Source organism: Tachypleus tridentatus, chromosome 13 (genome assembly GCF_004210375.1).
Source record: "Tachypleus tridentatus isolate NWPU-2018 chromosome 13, ASM421037v1, whole genome shotgun sequence".
In the NCBI taxonomy this organism is placed as follows: domain Eukaryota; kingdom Metazoa; phylum Arthropoda; class Merostomata; order Xiphosura; family Limulidae; genus Tachypleus; species Tachypleus tridentatus.
This window is the reverse complement of record NC_134837.1, coordinates 3,688,783-3,708,232: the sequence shown is the minus strand read 5'-3', so window position 1 is coordinate 3,708,232 and position 19,450 is coordinate 3,688,783. Positions and strand designations below refer to the sequence as shown.

Genomic DNA, 19,450 nt, shown 5'->3' with positions numbered 1-19,450 from the left:
CAGTGGATTTCAAGTCAGATTTTTTTTTAAATTCGATATTTCAGATTTGTCTTTCATCTATCACTAATCACAGCTTAAGACGCCTTGCATTAAGTATCTGAACTGTAGCACTTAAAAGTATATCTGAAATTTTGCTGCTACACTAGTATTAACTCAAGAAACGTGAGGTGAAGCAATCTAGAAGAAACCTGAGCTTTCCATATTTAACAAGAGAAAAAGCTAGGAACAAGAATATTGACTCGAAAATGAAACCTAGAGAGTACCTGCAACGAAATATTATGCAAAACACTATAACGTGTTAAGCCTAATTCGAATAAAATATCTTGGTTTGATACTATCTTGCTTAAATTACGGCGTAAGGAACAAAATATCATTCTGATAACATTGTCCAAGTGAGTAACTTATTAATTTAAGGTGTAAATGTCTAATCAAAATTATCTTATTACACAAGCTCGTGTAATAAGTTCGTCTAATAACGATCGTATTGGGTTTTTATTAAACGACACTCATGGTTATAAAAATAATCTGATATACTTAGGATCTCAAAATCTGAAACTGTTGTTATGAAAAACAAAGTAGTTATATAACTATTTACCGAACTAGTTGGAAAGCACAGGAGGAAGGTCGCTTTAATAATATTAACCAAGTAACATGACATTTAGATTCTGCTATACTGATAACTGACACTAAAAGATGTGTTTTAAAAGACAGAAACGATTGTTTTTATACATGAATTTATATTTAATCTATTCGTTACTTATAAAATATTGGCCACTTGCCTCAAGCGCGATAGAAAACACACCTATTTTTGTTTTTTTTGCTATATGTGCTAAGATTGCAAAATTATTGTACGACAAGGTAAGCCTAATAAATGAAATCACGACCTCTATCTCCCAAATGTAACTTTATTAGCTGTAATAGCAAAATATTGACCTAATAAAATTACATTCTGGTGATATAGGTCATGATTTTATTTAGATTTAGAGAAATGTCTCACAATAAACTCCGGTTTTCATAAATAAAGCTAATAATAATAAATCTAATAAATGTAGGAAAAAGTACGTCTAATAAATACACGACAAAGTAGGCCTCATGAATGTACGACAACGTGGGCATTACATTTTAAAAGCGTGACAGATTTCGGTAAATTTTATTTTTACAATTTTGTCTTTAGTTGAAAATATTATTGGCGTAAAACCAATAATATTAATTAGATAGATAAATACGAACTATTTGTTTGTTTTTAGTACACACGCGATTCGTTAAACATTGCTACATTAAAGATGTCATTTCCTATTTAGACACATCCAGTACATTGTCGAATCGATAAGAAACTACCACATCTTCGTCTGTCTTCAGTGTTCTTGTATCACCTGCTCTCTTATCTTAACTCAGCCTTGCTCTCTTGTCTCTCCTAATTTATTATTCATTCTTGGGATTCATGATTGCTTATTACGTTTCATCTAATCGCATTCACGTCTTTTTATCTTTCTCTTCAACAATCAGAGATTGTAGAAATTCCACGGTTAAAAATGTTGTGTAAATATTACATGATGAAGATTTGCTGAAGAATGTATTTAATATTTCTGGTCAGAATGTTCTCAGAGGATTCATTTCAATGCTTGATATATCTTCAACTAAGACTTTTTGGATCAATACTAGTTCTTAAGTTAAAAATGTTAATATTGGTTTAAATTCTCATAATATCGATCTATTTTAGAATAAAATAATTGACTTGGAGTACTAAGCCTAGTTTGTGCAATTATACACCAAATTATTGATGTTAGGCTGAACTTACATTTGTTTGCCCTTTTGTTATAGTGTTACCCGCATTAGCTGAGTAGTAAATCTGAACTAATAGCACTAAAAATCACATTTTGATACTAGTGGTGGGCACAGCATAAATAGCCCATTGTTCATCTTTACGCTTAAGTACAAACAAACAAATATATTATAAGAAAAATCCTGTCTTATTTATATTAGGAACTTCATGTAGACAATTATAGGTGATAATAACAATAAATAAGTAAAGAACTTAAAAAAAACAGCAGTAGTTATTTGCTGACCAGTTAGAACCTTAAGGTTGGTGGTTCAAAATTAGAGACGATATCATGATACTTGGACTGTCGACTACAGACCTCCAGAACCGATGGTTTTTTTGTTGTTGTTTTTTTTAATTTCGCACAAAGCTACTCAAGGGCTATCTGTGCTAGCCGTCCCTGATTTAGCAGTGTAATACTAGAGTGAAAGCAGCTAGTCATCACCACCCACCGCCAATTCTTGGGCTACTCTTTTACCAACGAATTGTTGGATTGACCGTCACATTATAACGCACCCACGGCTGAAAGGGCGAGCATGTTTGGCGTGACGGGGATGCGAACCCGCGACCCTCAGATTACGAGTCGCACGCCTTGGCCATGCTGGGCCCAGAACCGATTGAAAGAGAGTCAATGCTCTGGATAAAACCATAACCAAATAAAAATGTATTTTCATCGAATGTTAGGAGAAGTTGTCGATTGTAGTTACTAATAAATAAATGATTATAACATATAATTATCAAAGTAGTTGAATGTAGTTAGTTATAAATAAATTATTATAACAGATAATTATTGAAGTAGTCGAATGTAGTTACTGATAAATAAATTATTATAACAAATAATTATTAACGTAGTCGAATGTAGTTAGTTATAAATAAATTATTATAACAAATAATTATTAACGTAGTCGAATGTAGTTAGCTATAAATAAATTATTATAACAGATAATTATTAACGTAGTCGAATGTAGTTAGTTATAAATAAATTATTATAACAGATAATTATTAACGTAGTCGAATGTAGTTACTGATAAATAAGTTATTATAACAAATAATTATCAACGTAGTTGAATGTAGTTAGTTATAAATAAGTTATTATAACAGATTAATGTAGTCGAATGTAATTACTGATAAATAAATTATTGTTATTATTTATCCTCCCGTCTCCCAAGAAAAATATTTATACAGCATAGCCTAATGCAGAAGATTGTTAAAAATATGTTTGAGACCAAAGTTTCAAATCCTAGCAGCACCTTTAGAAACTACACAGCTGGAAAATAATCTCGCTAATTCATAGATTGACTGTTATCTAACTTTAACATTTAGATTAAAATTTACCTCAAAGCTCTGATTTGAATTAATTTGGTAAAATGTTTCGTAAGCTGATTTAATGCTTTATAAATTCGGGAAGAGTTTATACCGCTTTTAGGGACTAGCTAAATTGTTCATTCTAATACCTCTTCTTTTCAATGTAAACTTTTCTGATCCAAAAAGTAACATAATACATAACGTAGAGAAGAGAAACAAATAAACGAAAATTGTGAAAATAGAATATAACTGGTTTAAAAACGTAAAAGAGTGGAACATATCGACCACATAATCCGATTACCCTCGTTGCATGTGAAGTCCCGTCCAAAAACAACACGAAACATGGTCTTGAGTTAAAACTTATTTTGTTAGTTTTAAATTCTCTCGCTAAGCCTGATGACAAAATTGAGCCTTCTGGTAAGCCGTACAATTAGATTAAATTACAGTCGTTACAATAACCTTTCTATTGTTTCTATACTTTTAACCTGGCACGTGCTCACGGAAATGCTACGATTATCACTTGATTACAAAAAAATTCAAGGGTAAATTTCCTCGATTGAATCTACACAATATACACACACCCATTTTCCTATTTTTAGAATAGCAGTCTCAAAGGTTAAAGGATAGCGTGTGTTCTCCTATACAAAAACTACATCGGACTAACTGCTGTATACACCAAAAGGAATTGAACCTTTGATTTTAGCTGTGTAAATCTGAAGACTTACCCCCTAAGACAATAAAATAATAGACAAGTAAACAAATATGTCGCTTCATCCTCAGTGTCTTTTAAAACTGTTGATAAATTAGAGAAACATTTGTAGTTGTCTTTCTGTTTACAAAGATTTATGTTAAAAATATGTTCGAATCCTGTCACACCAAACTTGTTCGTTCTTTCAGCCGTGGAGATGTTATAAAGTGATGGTCAATCCCAATATTCGTTGGTAAAAAAGTAGCCCAAGAGTTGGCTGTGGGTGGTGTTGACAAACTGCCTTCTCTCTAATATTACATTACAAAATAAAGTAGTCTAAGGCAGATAGCCCTCGTGAAGCTTTGCGCGAAATTCAAAATAAACCAAACCCTTCGGTGGACAGAGCAGACAGCCCGCAGTAGCTTTGCTATAAGAACAATACACACACATAAAATATATTTGATCTATTTACAAAATTTTTCTTCATTAAGTTATTAATATTTTTAAATAAACATTTCCTTTTTAATAATACACGTATATTTTTACTTAATTAAATTCATGACTACACGTGATCTATTCACTTCCAAGATATCTGAAAGGCACAAAAGTTACCAAAAACGTAACCTACGTCAAACTAGAATAACGAATACACCATTTCAAGTTTTCCAATAAAGAGCTTGAAAACCTATATAATATAAATATAGTGTTGAACTACTAGTTTCTTACTTTAACAAATTTAATGTTACACTAGTAGTTTACCAAAATAATAAAAATTTAATGTTGAACTACTAATTTACCACTATAATATAAATTTAATGTTGAACTACTAATTTACCACTATAATATAAATTTAATGTTGAACTACTAATTTACTAATATAATATAAATTTAATGTTGAACAACAAATTTACCACTATAATAGAAATTTAATGTTGAACAACAAATTTACCACTATAATATAAATTTAATGTTGAACTACTAATTTACCACTATAATATAAATTTAATGTTGAACTACTAATTTACCACTATAATATAAATTTAATGTTGAACTACTAATTTACTAATATAATATAAATTTAATGTTGAACAACAAATTTACCACTATAATAGAAATTTAATGTTGAACAACAAATTTACCACTATAATAGAAATTTAATGTTGAACAACTAATTTACCACTATAATATGAATTTAATGTTGAACAACTAATTTACCACTATAATATAAATTTAATGTTGAACAACTAATTTACCACTATAATATAAATTTAATGTTGAACAACTAATTTACCATTATAATATAAATTTAATGTTGAACAACAAATTTACCACTGTAATATAAATTTAATGTTGAACAACAAATTTACCACTATAATATGAATTTAATGTTGAACAACTAATTTACCACTATAATATAAATTTAATGTTGAACAACTAATTTACCACTATAATATAAATTTAATGTTGAACAACAAATTTACCACTATAATATAAATTTAATGTTGAACAACAAATTTACCACTATAATAGAAATTTAATGTTGAACAACTAATTCACCACTATAATATAAATTTAATGTTGAACAACTAATTTACCACTATAATATAAATTTAATGTTGAACTACTAATTTACCACTATAATATAAATTTAATGTTGAACAACTAATTTACCACTATAATATAAATTTAATGTTGAACAACTAATTTACCACTATAATATAAATTTAATGTTGAACAACTAATTTACCACTATAATATAAATTTAATGTTGAACAACTAATTTACCACTATAATATAAATTTAATGTTGAACAACTAATTTACCACTATAATATAAATTTAATGTTGAACAACTAATTTACCACTATAATATAAATTTAATGTTGAACAACAAATTTACCACTATAATAGAAATTTAATGTTGAACAACTAATTTACCACTATAATATAAATTTAATGTTGAACAACTAATTTACCACTATAATATAAATTTAATGTTGAACTACTAATTTACCACTATAATATAAATTTAATGTTGAACAACTAATTTACCACTATAATATAAATTTAATGTTGAACAACAAATTTACCACTATAATATAAATTTAATGTTGAACAACTAATTTACCACTATAATATAAATTTAATGTTGAACAACTAATTTACCACTATAATATAAATTTAATGTTGAACTACTAATTTACCACTATAATATAAATTTAATGTTGAACAACTAATTTACCACTATAATATAAATTTAATGTTGAACAACTAATTTACCACTATAATATAAATTTAATGTTGAACAACTAATTTACCACTATAATATAAATTTAATGTTGAACAACTAATTTACCACTATAATATAAATTTAATGTTGAGCAACTAATTTACCACTATAATATAAATTTAATGTTGAACAACTAATTTACCACTATAATATAAATTTAATGTTGAACTACTATTTCTTCACTGTAATAAAAATTTAATGTTGAAGTACTACATTACCAGCTATTATTTAAACTTAGTGTTCAAATAAAAAATGTTGAACTTCTAGTTTCCCACTGTAATACAAAATTAATGTTGAACTACTGGTTTCTTACTACAATACAAATATAATGTTGAACTGCTGGTTTCTTACTACAATACAAATATAATGTTGAACTGCTGGTTTCTTACTACAATACAAATATAATGTTGAACTGCTGGTTTCCTACTACAATACAAATATAATGTTGAACTACTGGTTTCCTACTACATTACAAATATAATGTTGAAGTGCTGGTTTCTTACTACATTACAAATATAATGTTGAACTACTGGTTTCCTACTACAATACAAATATAATGTTGAAGTGCTGGTTTCTTACTACATTACAAATATAATGTTGAACTACTGGTTTCTTACTACAATACAAATATAATGTTGAACTACTGGTTTCTTACTACAATACAAATATAATGTTGAACTACTGGTTTCTTACTACAATACAAATATAATGTTGAACTACTGGTTTCTTACTACAATACAAATTTAATGTTGAACTACTGGTTTCTTACTACAATACAAATATAATGTCGAACTACTGGTTTCTTACTACAATAAAAATATAATGTTGAACTACTGGTTTCTTACTACAATACAAATTTAATGTTGAACTACTGGTTTCTTACTACAATACAAATATAATGTTGAACTACTGGTTTCTTACTACAATACAAATTTAATGTTGAACTACTGGTTTCTTACTACAATACAAATTTAATGTTGAACTGCTGGTTTCTTACTACAATACAAATTTAATGTTGAACTGCTAGGGTGTACTTTTCAGTTTAAGGACTATTGTTATTATAATATAAATTTTATTTTTTTACCATATTACGAACGGGAACTTGTAAGTCTACTTATTTACAATATTTAAGGTAAATAATTGCCAAATTTTTAGTCCACTTTAGGGGAAGCTGATAAAATGTTTCCAAAGTTACCTTGGTTTTCTAACGATAATTTGTTTGGTACCATTTAGAAGTTGGTGCAACTGATGATTTAGGAGAAGATACGAGATGCTCATACTGACTCACTACGTTAACGCATCAACTAGCTATTAACTGAAGTACATTGTATGTGGTTTTATGTATCAAGTCTGACATACTTTATCTATTAAGTGAAATATTAAAATAACAAATTTTTCCAAAAATTCCTGAAACCAAAAATATTTATGTTAGAACATATTTAGCACTTACAACGTATGTTATACATAATACAAACAAACCGTGACAACTAAAACGTGCCCCCAGTTGTCAGGTGATATGTATGTTGATTAACACCGCTAAAAATAGAGTTGGGGTGCCCATGGTGGGTAGAGCACATATAGCCCATTGTGTGCTTTGTGCCTGATTCTAAATAAACAAAACCATTTAAAACCTTTTTCATATCTCTCTTTACAAACGTATTAGGTTTTCTTTAATCTTTTAAATTTGTTTGTCTTCGATATGGGTCATATTATTTCATATAACAAAATATATTGTCTACAACTGAAGCCCTACAGAAATAAAACAAACAACATATAATACCGCTCCTACATAATATTGATACAAATAAACGATTCATTTTGCATTTCTTCATATTTGTGTTTTATCTGCTTACATCTGAGTAGAAACAAGTATGTGACTAATCTAGCTCTTAGAGCTATTCGTGCTTTATCCAACGACCATCATTGCGTTCTATTGCCCGACAGTCCACTTCCCATTTCAACGACTACGTCATACTGGTCTTATAAAAGTACTTACACTGAGTGGTACAGTTTATTTACATATTGTATGTCTGTGTATCGAGTCAAATATAATCTTGCACGACAGGCATCTGTTAAGTTGTATACATAGTTTCGAAAACAATGACAATATACAATCTGTAGTTTGATATGTTTGAAAAGTAAACCTTTAGCTCAGTATATTCATCACAAGTAACGTAAAATTCTATGCAGCAGATATGAAACCATATTCACTATTTCTCTAACCATCAGATGTGACCAATACTGGATTTGTCTGCAGTTTATCACAAAGCTACCCAATGAGATATATGTGCTGTACCCATAACGGGTATCAAAACCCGATTTTTATGCATACTAAGCCTTCAGACTTACCGCTGCATCAATGGAGTATGGGGTAGTACTCGTTTAAACATAAAGTAATAATCAAGGAAACAACATGAGGAGACCGGAGACAGGTACTACACAGACCTACATTAGGCTAGGAGGTTATATCAGGTTATGTGTGGCTTTTAGATATGCTTTAGCAATCCATTATTATGTTTTTATCCCTGAGTGTTTGGGTATTTTTGTCAGCAAGATTTCTCGAAAAGGCTAAATAACTTTTTTTATTTGAAATTTGATCAAAACTACACGAGGGCTATCTGCGCTAACCGTTCCTAATTTAGCAGTGTAAAACTAGAGGGAAGGCAGCTAGTCATCACCATTTATCGTCAAATATTTGTATACTCTTTTACTAAAGAATAATAGGATTGACTGTACTTTATAATGTCCTCACGGTTGAAAGGGCGAATCTGTTTGATGGGACGAAGACCCTCAACCCTCATTCAAGTGCCATAACCACCTAACCATGCCAGATCAAACGGTTAAATTTATTTCGACTAAACCTTGTATACATTTTAACTATGACACAACTTTGAAATAATTAGATTTTGAAAGTTCAAGGTAACCGTAATAAAAATAAATCTGTAAACATGGGAACCGATTTCTCACTCTATTTTCGTTCAACAACTCAGTTCAAATTGATCAGATTTTGACAAAACTTGGTGAACACATGTATAGTGCATTCCTCATTATCGTACCAAAACTAGTTCACGTCAGTTCATAACAACGAACAAATGGACATATTTACACTTCTTTTAAATATGATCAAGGGCCTGGCATGGCCTAGCGCGTTAAGGCGTGCGCTTCGTAATCTGAGGGTCGCGGGTTCGCGCCAAACATGCTCGCCCTTTCAGCCGTGGGGGCGTTACATGTGACGGTCAATCCCACTATTCGTTGGTAAAAGACTAGCCCAAGAGTTGGCGGTGGGTGGTGATGACTAGTTGCCTTCCCTCTAGTCTTATACTTCTAAATTAGGGACGGCTAGCACAGATAGCCCTCAAGTAGCTTTGTGCGAATTCCAAAAACAAACAAATATAATCAAGGTTGCGTGGCAGAGTTTGACTGCCCCTCTAGTTAGAAATGTGTTCATTTACTAAACAAATCCTTGCTATCAAAAGTTGATTTGTTCGAAACATTTGCGTCAAGACACATTAGGGCTATTTGCTCTAATCGTCCCTGCTTTAGTACTAACAGATGAGATAAAAGAAAGTTAATGAACATCGCTTTGCGCCACCTCTTGGACTAATAAAACACTAACGACCAGACCCCATCTGTTTCTCCCCTAACGTAGTCTAAGAATAACGCATGGGAACATTGCGGACGGATGTATTTGTTAGTTCTTTAAACACTTACTTGTCAATATGTTTATGGATTTACGGTAATTCATAACATAAGACTTTTTAAAATCTTAATTCCAGGAAATATAAATATTTGATTAAAATTTAACTTTTCAAATATTTAGCTCATTTATTTTTCATTTTTGCTTTACGTCACAAATTTAAAAATCACGTGTAGAAGAAATAATTTTCCAGTCTAAGTACCCTTAAGTTCATAGTTTATGGTTGGTGGCACTAAGTCTACTAACAGATCAACAGTTGTTCTTTTTAATTTTCATATATTTAGCTCTCTTATCCATAAACGACTCTTTAGTTGATACTACAGATAACACATGCTAGAATTCTAATATTAACAGACTTTAGACATCAATAAACGGTCGTATTGCAGATGTTACTCTTTGTTAACAGACTTTAGATATCAACAAACGGTCGTATTGCAGATGTCACTCTTTGTTAACAGACTTTAGACATCAACAAACGGTCGTATTGCAGATGTTACTCTTTGTTAACAGACTTTAGACATCAACAAACGGTCGTATTGCAGATGTTACTCTTTGTTAACAGACTTTAGACATCAACAAACGGTCGTATTGCAGATGTTACTCTTTGTTAACAGACTTTAGATATCAACAAACGGTCGTATTGCAGATGTTACTCTTTGTTAACAGACTTTAGACATCAACAAACGGTCGTATTGCAGATGTTACTCTTTGTTAACAGACTTTAGACATCAACAAACGGTCGTATTGCAGATGTTACTCTTTGTTAACAGACTTTAGATATCAACAAACGGTCGTATTGCAGATGTTACTCTTTGTTAACAGACTTTAGATATCAACAAACGGTCGTATTGCAGATGTTACTCTCTGTTAACAGACTTTAGACATCAACAAACGGTCGTATTGCAGATGTTACTCTTTGTTAACAGACTTTAGACATCAACAAACGGTCGCATTGCAGATGTTACTCTTTGTTAACAAACTTTAGATATCAACAAACGGTCGTATTCCAGATGTTACTCTTTGTTAACAGACTTTAGACATCAACAAACGGTCGTATTGCAGATGTTACTCTTTGTTAACAGACTTTAGATATCAACAAACGGTCACATTGCAGATGTTACTCTTTGTTAACAGACCTTAGATATCAACAAACGGTCGCATTGCAGATGTTACTCTTTGTTAACAGACTTTAGATATCAACAAACGGTCGTATTCCAGATGTTAATCTCTGTTAACAGACTTTAGACATCAACAAACGGTCGTATTGCAGATGTTACTCTTTGTTAACAGACTTTAGACATCAACAAACGGTCGTATTGCAGATGTTACTCTTTGTTAACAGACCTTAAACATCAACAAACGGTCGTATTGCAGATGTTACTCTTTGTTAACAAACTTTAGATATCAACAAACGGTCGTATTCCAGACGTTACTCTTTGTTAACAGACTTTAGACGTCAACAAACGGTCGTATTGCAGATGTTACTCTTTGTTAACAGACTTTAGATATCAACAAACGGTCGCATTGCAGATGTTACTCTTTGTTAGCAGAATTTAGATATCAACAAACGGTCGTATTGCAGATGTTACTCCTTGTTAACAGACTTTAGACATCAACAAACGGTCGTATTCCAGATGTTAATCTCTGTTAACAGACTTTAGACATCAACAAACGGTCGTATTGCAGATGTTACTCTTTGTTAACAGACTTTAGACATCAACAAACGGTCGTATTGCTGATGTTACTCTTTGTTAACAGACCTTAAACATCAACAAACGGTCGTATTGCAGATGTTACTCTTTGTTAACAAACTTTAGATATCAACAAACGGTCGTATTCCAGATGTTACTCTTTGTTAACAGACTTTAGACATCAACAAACGGTCGTATTGCAGATGTTACTCTTTGTTAACAGACTTTAGATATCAACAAACGGTCGCATTGCAGATGTTACTCTTTGTTAACAGAATTTAGATATCAACAAACGGTCGTATTGCAGATGTTACTCCTTGTTAACAGACTTTAGACATCAACAAACGGTCGTATTGTAGATGTTACTCTTTGTTAACAGACCTTAGACATCAACAAACGGTCGTATTGCAGATGTTACTTAGATATCAACAAACGGTTGTTAACAGACTTTAGATATCAACAAACGGTCGTATTGCAGATGTTACTCTTTGTTAACAGACTTTAGACATCAACAAACGGTCGTATTGCAGATGTTACTCTTTGTTAACAAACTTTAGATATCAACAAACGGTCGTATTCCAGATGTTACTCTTTGTTAACAGACTTTAGATATCAACAAACGGTCGTATTGCAGATGTTACTCTTTGTTAACAGACTTTAGATATCAACAAACGGTCGTATTGCAGATGTTACTCTTTGTTAACAGACTTTAGACATCAACAAACGGTCGTATTGCAGATGTTACTCTTTGTTAACAGACTTTAGACATCAACAAACGGTCGTATTGCAGATGTTACTCTTTGTTAACAGACTTTAGATATCAACAAACGGTCGTATTGCAGATGTTACTCTTTGTTAACAGACTTTAGACATCAACAAACGGTCGTATTGCAGATGTTACTCTTTGTTAACAGACTTTAGACATCAACAAACGGTCGTATTGCAGATGTTACTCTTTGTTAACAGACTTTAGATATCAACAAACGGTCGCATTGCAGATGTTACTCTTTGTTAACAGACTTTAGATATCAACAAACGGTCGTATTGCAGATGTTACTGTTTGTAAAAAAGGGGAAAAAAAAACTTACTATTTCAGGCTCTACAGGTTCGATGTTTACGCTATAAATATGTAACTTGGTAAGTAGTAATAACCTGTTTACGTTATAAATGTGTAACTTAGTAAGTAGTAGTAACCTCCGTGTACAAATGTCAGTTTTTAAAATTAAAACTATCAGTTTTTCGAAAGTCAGGTATTGATGCTTTATTGTCGTATGAAATGGTTCGAAACTTGAAATATCCAAGTTTCATGTTTATGGAAGTAAACGGTGTAGAGATAATTAAACCTGATAATCTTGCAAAGGGCGCTCTTATGAAATGTGAGGTAAAGTGGTTTGTCCTACCATTTAAACTAAATAAGTTTGTTTAAAAGTTAATATTGACTTTCATTGTGTATGAACTTTCTTTCTCCTTTGTTTCTTTCGCTGTTTGTTACTTTCACGTGTGTGTGTTTTTTATTTCTATTTTTGTCCTTAAGTTGAATAGTTTCAATTGCCTGGTGAACAAAGTTCTTCAAGAGACAGACAAGCGATAGTTTATATAATGGTATCTTTTAAACGAATAACATATATCACGCACACGTTTCTCGATGGCAAACAATTGCTCGGAATCGCGCACAACTTCGTTTTCTTCATTCTCTGGATAATGATTGATCTTTGGGTCTACGATGTACTACTTCAAAACCTTTCCTTCCATGTACTCCTCGTGCTCACGCTTTCACTTGGATCGAAAAATACCGGATCACTGCTGCTACAGACTCGGAAGATTTTTTGATGAAAACCTTTTATCGTCCACTAGCCGTAAATTTACTGAAATGCAGCCTCCTCTGAGGTTTTGGTGCCATCATAGAAAAACTTTACTTTTGAGTTTCCAGCAACCTAATACTTTCTGGCAATAGTCTTGGTGTATTCACGTCTCGCATGAGTATTACATGCTGTGGTATATAAAGATAGGGAATTCTTTAGACGTTTCTTGACAAATACGAGAAGAGATTATATTTTCCACAATCCACAACTCTGTGTGAATCTGCGACTGATTAATATGGTCTCAAACATGGATAGAAGACAAGGACAGGGAATAACCAGTTATTAACAAATATTTTCATTTTACTATGAATATTCAGCTACGATTCATAAATAAGGATTTTACTGAATTTGAGATTTTGCAAAAAAAAAAAAGTTTTAGTCCTGGAGCAAGCGAAGAATAATACAAAACGTATAACTTAACTTTTAACCTTTTAGAAAGAGATAACTATTATAGTCTACAGAAATACACTACCTGGCCAAAAGTATGTGGACACCCGACCATCACACCCATATGTGCTTGTTGAACATCTCATTCGAAAACAATGGGAATTAATATGGAGATGGTCCCCCTTTGCTGTTATAACATCCTCTACTTTTCTGGGAAGGTTTTTCACTATATTTTGGAACATGGTTGCAGGTATTCGCTTCTATTCAACTAGAAGAGCATTAGGAAGGTTGGACGAGAAGACCTGGGTCGCAGTTGGCGTTCTCGTTCGTCACAGAGGCATCACTTCAACACCATCGAACACCTCTCAGATGAACATAAAGACATGGTTTGCCGAGGTTGGTGTGGAACAACTTCTTCACTGGTCCTCGCTTTTGCTGAAACAAAAAAGGGCCTTCCCCAAACTGTTACCACAAAGTCGGAAACACACAATTCTCTAGAATGTCACTGTATGCTGTAGATTAAAATTTTCTTTTAACTGGAATTAAAGAGCCTAGTTCAAATCATGAAAAACAGCCCCAGACCATTATTGCTCCTCCACAAAACTTTACAGTTGATACTATGCATTCAGGCAGGTAACGTTCTCCTGGCATCCGCCAAACCAAACTTCGTCCGTCAGACTGTCAGATAGTAAAGCGTGATTCATCACTCAAGAGAACTCGTTTCCACTGCTCCAAAGTCCAATAATGGTGTACTATACACCACTCCAGCGGACGTTTGGCATTGCGCATGGTAATCTTAGGCTTGTGTGCGGCTACTCGGCCATGGAAACCCATTTCATGAAGCTCCCGATGAACGGTTCTTGTATTTACGTTGCTTCCAAGGCAATTTGGAACTCGGTGGTGAGTGCTGCAGCTGTGGAAAGGCGATTTTTACGCGCTACGTGCTGCAGCACTCGGCGGTCCCGTTCTGTGCGCTTGTGTGGCCTACCGTTTTGTGGCTGAGCTGTTGTCGCTCCTACACGTTTCCACTTTACAATAACAGCACCTACAATTGACCCAGGGTAGTTGACGAACTGACTTGTTGGAAAAGAACTATCCTATGACAATACAACGTTTAAAGTCACTGAGCTCTTCAGTACGGCCCATTCTACTACTAATGTTTCTCTATGGAGATTGTATGCTTAATTTTATGCACCTGTTAACAATGGGTGTTGCAGAAATAACTGAACCCATTAATTAGAAGGGGTGTTTACATGTGATGTAAGAAGAAAAACTTATGAATTGTCTTTATTGATTTAATTCCATGAAACAACTAATTATGTTTCCAAAGTTTCACCAAAATTTACATTTTGAAATCACTCACGTTTTCAGATTTATTAGAGATCATTTGTTTGGTTATTGTTCGGCTACACAAATGGATGTCTTTGTTTATTGTTCGGCTACACAATTGGATATCTTTGTTTGGTTATTGTTCGGCTACACAATTGGATGTCTTTGTTTGTTTATTGTTCAGCTACACAATTGGATGTCTTTGTTTGTTTATTGTTTGGTTACACAATTGGATGTCTTTGTTTGTTTATTGTTCGACTACACAATTGGATGTCTTTGTTTGTTCATTGTTCGGCTACATAATTAGACATTTTTGTTCGTTTATTGTTTGGCTACACAGTTGGATGTCTTTGTTTGTTTATTGTTCGGCTACACAATTGGATGTCTTTGTTTGTGTATTGTTTGGATACACAATTGGATGTCTTTGTTTGTTTATTGTTCGACTACACAATTGGATGTCTTTGTTTGTTTATTGTTCGGCTACACAATTGGATGTCTTTGTTTGTTTATTGTTCGACTACACAATTGGATGTCTTTGTTTGTTTATTGTTCGGTTACACAATTGGATGTCTTTGTTTGTTTATTGTTTGGATACACAATTGGATGTCTTTGTTTGTTTATTGTTCGGCTACACAATTGGATGTCTTTGTTTGTTTATTGTTCGGTTACACAATTGGATGTCTTTGTTTGTTTATTGTTTGGTTACACAATTAGATGTCTTTGTTTGTTTATTGTTTTGTTACACAATTGGATGTCTTTGTTTGTTTATTGTTCGGTTACACAATTGGATGTCTTTGTTTGTTTATTGTTCGGCTACATAATTGGATATCTTTGTTTGTTTTTTGTTTGGATACACAATTGGATGTATTTTTGTTTATTGTTTGGTTACACAATTAGATGTCTTTGTTTGTTTATTGTTTTGTTACACAATTGGATGTCTTTGTATGTTTATTGTTTTGTTACACAATTGGATGTCTTTGTTTGTTTATTGTTCGGTTACACAATTGGATGTCTTTGTTTGTTTATTGTTCGGCTACATAATTGGATATCTTTGTTTGTTTATTGTTTGGATACACAATTGGATGTATTTTTGTTTATTGTTCGGCTACACAATTTGATGTCTTTGTTTGTTTATTGTTCGGTTACACAATTGGATGTCTTTGTTTGTTTTATGTTCGGCAACACAATTGGATGTCTTTGTTTGTTTATTGTTTTGTTACACAATTGGATGTCTTTGTATGTTTATTGTTTTGTTACACAATTGGATGTCTTTGTTTGTTTATTGTTCGGTTACACAATTGGATGTCTTTGTTTGTTTATTGTTCGGCTACATAATTGGATATCTTTGTTTGTTTATTGTATGGATACACAATTGGATGTATTTTTTGTTTATTGTTCGGCTACACAATTTGATGTCTTTGTTTGTTTATTGTTCGGTTACACAATTGGATGTCTTTGTATGTTTATTGTTTTGTTACACAATTGGATGTCTTTGTTTGTTTATTGTTCGGCTACACAATTGGATGTCTTTGTTTGTGTATTGTTTGGATACACAATTGGATGTCTTTGTTTGTTTATTGTTCGACTACACAATTGGATGTCTTTGTTTGTTTATTGTTTGGATACACTATTGGATGTCTTTGTTTGTTTATTGTTCGGCTACACAATTGGATGTCTTTGTTTGTTTATTGTTCGACTACACAATTGGATGTCTTTGTTTGTTTATTGTTCGGTTACACAATTGGATGTCTTTGTTTGTTTATTGTTTGGATACACAATTGGATGTCTTTGTTTGTTTATTGTTCGGCTACACAATTGGATGTCTTTGTTTGTTTATTGTTCGGTTACACAATTGGATGTCTTTGTTTGTTTATTGTTTGGTTACACAATTAGATGTCTTTGTTTGTTTATTGTTTTGTTACACAATTGGATGTCTTTGTATGTTTATTGTTTTGTTACACAATTGGATGTCTTTGTTTGTTTATTGTTCGGTTACACAATTGGATGTCTTTGTTTGTTTATTGTTCGGCTACATAATTGGATATCTTTGTTTGTTTATTGTTTGGATACACAATTGGATGTATTTTTGTTTATTGTTTGGTTACACAATTAGATGTCTTTGTTTGTTTATTGTTTTGTTACACAATTGGATGTCTTTGTATGTTTATTGTTTTGTTACACAATTGGATGTCTTTGTTTGTTTATTGTTTGGATACACTATTGGATGTCTTTGTTTGTTTATTGTTCGGCTACACAATTGGATGTCTTTGTTTGTTTATTGTTCGACTACACAATTGGATGTCTTTGTTTGTTTATTGTTCGGTTACACAATTGGATGTCTTTGTTTGTTTATTGTTCGACTACACAATTGGATGTCTTTGTTTGTTCATTGTTCGGCTACATAATTAGACATTTTTGTTCGTTTATTGTTTGGCTACACAGTTGGATGTCTTTGTTTGTTTATTGTTCGGCTACACAATTGGATGTCTTTGTTTGTGTATTGTTTGGATACACAATTGGATGTCTTTGTTTGTTTATTGTTCGACTACACAATTGGATGTCTTTGTTTGTTTATTGTTCGGCTACACAATTGGATGTCTTTGTTTGTTTATTGTTCGACTACACAATTGGATGTCTTTGTTTGTTTATTGTTCGGTTACACAATTGGATGTCTTTGTTTGTTTATTGTTTGGATACACAATTGGATGTCTTTGTTTGTTTATTGTTCGGCTACACAATTGGATGTCTTTGTTTGTTTATTGTTCGGTTACACAATTGGATGTCTTTGTTTGTTTATTGTTTGGTTACACAATTAGATGTCTTTGTTTGTTTATTGTTTTGTTACACAATTGGATGTCTTTGTTTGTTTATTGTTCGGTTACACAATTGGATGTCTTTGTTTGTTTATTGTTCGGCTACATAATTGGATATCTTTGTTTGTTTTTTGTTTGGATACACAATTGGATGTATTTTTTGTTTATTGTTTGGTTACACAATTAGATGTCTTTGTTTGTTTATTGTTTTGTTACACAATTGGATGTCTTTGTATGTTTATTGTTTTGTTACACAATTGGATGTCTTTGTTTGTTTATTGTTCGGTTACACAATTGGATGTCTTTGTTTGTTTATTGTTCGGCTACATAATTGGATATCTTTGTTTGTTTATTGTTTGGATACACAATTGGATGTATTTTTGTTTATTGTTCGGCTACACAATTTGATGTCTTTGTTTGTTTATTGTTCGGTTACACAATTGGATGTCTTTGTTTGTTTTATGTTCGGCAACACAATTGGATGTCTTTGTTTGTTTATTGTTTTGTTACACAATTGGATGTCTTTGTATGTTTATTGTTTTGTTACACAATTGGATGTCTTTGTTTGTTTATTGTTCGGTTACACAATTGGATGTCTTTGTTTGTTTATTGTTCGGCTACATAATTGGATATCTTTGTTTGTTTATTGTATGGATACACAATTGGATGTATTTTTTTGTTTATTGTTCGGCTACACAATTTGATGTCTTTGTTTGTTTATTGTTCGGTTACACAATTGGATGTCTTTGTATGTTTATTGTTTTGTTACACAATTGGATGTCTTTGTTTGTTTATTGTTCGGCTACACAATTGGATGTCTTTGTTTGTGTATTGTTTGGATACACAATTGGATGTCTTTGTTTGTTTATTGTTCGACTACACAATTGGATGTCTTTGTTTGTTTATTGTTCGGTTACACAATTGGATGTCTTTGTTTGTTTATTGTTTGGATACACAATTGGATGTCTTTGTTTGTTTATTGTTCGGCTACACAATTGGATGTCTTTGTTTGTTTATTGTTCGGTTACACAATTGGATGTCTTTGTTTGTTTATTGTTTGGTTACACAATTAGATGTCTTTGTTTGTTTATTGTTTTGTTACACAATTGGATGTCTTTGTATGTTTATTGTTTTGTTACACAATTGGATGTCTTTGTTTGTTTATTGTTCGGTTACACAATTGGATGTCTTTGTTTGTTTATTGTTCGGCTACATAATTGGATATCTTTGTTTGTTTATTGTTTGGATACACAATTGGATGTATTTTTGTTTATTGTTTGGTTACACAATTAGATGTCTTTGTTTGTTTATTGTTTTGTTACACAATTGGATGTCTTTGTATGTTTATTGTTTTGTTACACAATTGGATGTCTTTGTTTGTTTATTGTTCGGCTACATAATTGGATATCTTTGTTTGTTTATTGTTTGGATACACAATTGGATGTATTTTTGTTTATTGTTCGGCTACACAATTTGATGTCTTTGTTTGTTTATTGTTCGGTTACACAATTGGATGTCTTTGTTTGTTTTATGTTCGGCAACACAATTGGATGTCTTTGTTTGTTTATTG

The 19,450-nt window shown here is 32.0% G+C and overlaps 1 protein-coding gene across 1 annotated transcript in view; it reads right to left on the bottom strand.

The window, feature by feature from the left end:
* Nucleotides 1–19,450, bottom strand: part of LOC143240263 (protein O-mannosyl-transferase TMTC1-like) — a 103,843-nt gene that overhangs the window by 71,903 nt on the left and 12,490 nt on the right. The window lies entirely within an intron of this gene.